Below are 2573 nucleotides of genomic sequence, written 5' to 3' on the forward strand. Positions count from 1 at the left end.
TATTCTTGTCCGTGTCTTTTCTGTGCATGGAACTGTAGATGTCTTCACATTTTTTCCTTTTTGTTATTTAGTGCCGGTCTCGGGAGTTGCAATCCAATTTCCCTACCCCATACAGCTACTAGGGCCCATTTTATTATAAGCAATAAACCTATCGGCATATTCCTGGAGAGTGGGAGTAATCTGACGAAAACCTATATAAACATGAGAACATACAAACGTCTTCATGCAGATGTTGGGCCTGGGCGGATTCAGTTCCAGGACCCCAGTTTTGCAAAACCGTGCTAACCACAGAGCCGCCATGCTACGCAAACTGATATCTGTTGACTGCAGAGGAGACTAAAGTCGGAGTGCCAGAAAACACCCCATCGCCCATTCTGTCACAGGTTGTGTCGGAATATGGGGTTTGTTATTAGCCATTTCTTTTTGCTCTCTGTGTCAGATGATTGTTGCTAGAGATCTCCATCCTCCATAGAGGCTCATGGGCCCCAATGTAAAATCTGTAATGGGGACCACCACCTACCATGTGCCACTTGGGTTATTTTATGTGGCAGAGGGACCCGTAGGTGCCATTGGTATGGGTGCGAGTGTTGGCTCTGCACCTGCTCTAGCTGATTATTCATAGGCCTTATTCACACAAGCGTACTTTGCGTCCGTGTTACGCGCGTTAAAACAACGGACGTCACACAGACCTATGCAATTCAATGGGTCCATTCGGACATTGTGTTTTTCACGCAGTGTGTGTCCGCTGGGTGAAACTCACTGCATCTCCTGTTCTTGTGCGTTTTTTGCGCGTCGTGCACCCATTGAAGTCAATGGCAGCGTGAAAATTACGGACGCACATCCGTGTGCTGTCCGTGTTCTTCACGCACCAGTTGCTAAAAAATGATGAGGAAAAAATAAAACGCCTTCGTTTTTTTCTGACATAAAAAACGCGTGACATATGTGCGTAAAAGGTGCAGACGTACACGGATGCCACACGGAACTGCAATGCAAGAAAAACACTGCGTTTGTTACACGCGCAAAACTGACACATTCGTGTGAATAAGGCCTTAGGGTAAAACTATTTTCACATTGCCGTTGGAGGGGCCGTTTGGAGACACCATCGCAGATCCCGTAACGCAACGGACCCCACATATAAGTCAATGGGGTCCACCATACAATGAATCTGGCACTGTGTCCTGGTTTCAGTTATAAGTGGAAAACCAGGACGCAGCTGTGAACAGAGCCTTAGGAGAATATTGCGGACTAAACTGTGTTTATGGCCCTCTTAAGACTTCTCCCTAAGGGTATGTTCACACGGCAACGCCAATTACGTCTGAAATTATGGAGCTGTTTTCAGGCAAAAACGGCTCCTGAATTTCCGACATTTTGACAAGTGCAGGCATTTTTCGTGGCGTCTTTTACTGACCGTAATTGGAGCTGGTTATCATTGGAGTCCATGAAAAACTGCTCCAATTAAGTCCCAAGAAACGACATGCACTTCTTTGAAGCGGGTGTCTTTTTATGCGCCGTCTTTTGACAGCGGGCGCTTAATAAAAAAAACAAAAAAAAAAAAGCGTGTCTGCACAGAACACCGTAAGACCCATAGAATTCAATCGGCAGATGTTTCACTGATAGCACCCTGAATCCATTCATTTCAATCGGGCCATTGTTTTAACGGAACCGTGTGGCCGTTCCGTCAAAAGTAGGGCAGGTCCTACTGTTCTTTTTTTTTTTTTTTTTTAAACTCGTTTTATTAAAAGTAACTGTCAGAGTCAATCCATCACATACATCAGGAGAACATTATACATTCAATAGTGCATATGTCAGAAGACTCAATATATACAAAGGGATTACTCGCAGGTATCCATCATAATAACCCGTGGTTCGCAGACCACACACACATAATACAGGATTCTCAATGCATTCCACCCCGACTTTTATTACATTACATCATGAGAATAGGAATACTCCCACATTTCAATATTCTATCACCCCGCCCCAATCCTCTTGTACATCATACCCTGGAGCACCTGGACATGTCATCCTCCCTAGTCTTTTACCCTCTCCCACCCCCAGCTTGCGCCAGAGCAGCTGTCAGCCCTTGGACTGTACAATGAGTGAGGCTCGATGAGCACCACCAATCCCAGATCAGATCAAATTTAGCTGGCTTTCCCCGGTGTTTATACACTATTTTCTCAAATGGAAGCATGTCATTGACCATTTTGCGCCATTGCGCTACTGTCGGGATCCTATCCGCCATCCATCTCATGGCCACCGCCTTTCTTGCCATAAACAGTGTTTCTCTGAGAAAGATCTTCTCATATACTGACCATTGCTCCTCATTTAGCAGTCCCAATAAACACACCTCCGGCCTGCAAGTTATCGTCCTCCCCATCACTGCCGTTAATAATGCAACCACCTCCTCCCAAAAACGAAGAATCCGGTGACAACCCCACATTAGGTGTATAAAGTCTGCCCTCATCTCTCCACACCTATGACATTGTGAGGACTCCAATCTTCCCATACGATGTAACTTTACGGGCGTTAAATAACATTGGTGGATGATGAACAGTTGCACAAGTTTATTATTT

The sequence above is a fragment of the Rhinoderma darwinii genome, chromosome 6, assembly GCF_050947455.1.
Source record: "Rhinoderma darwinii isolate aRhiDar2 chromosome 6, aRhiDar2.hap1, whole genome shotgun sequence".
Taxonomy (NCBI): Eukaryota; Metazoa; Chordata; class Amphibia; order Anura; family Rhinodermatidae; genus Rhinoderma; species Rhinoderma darwinii.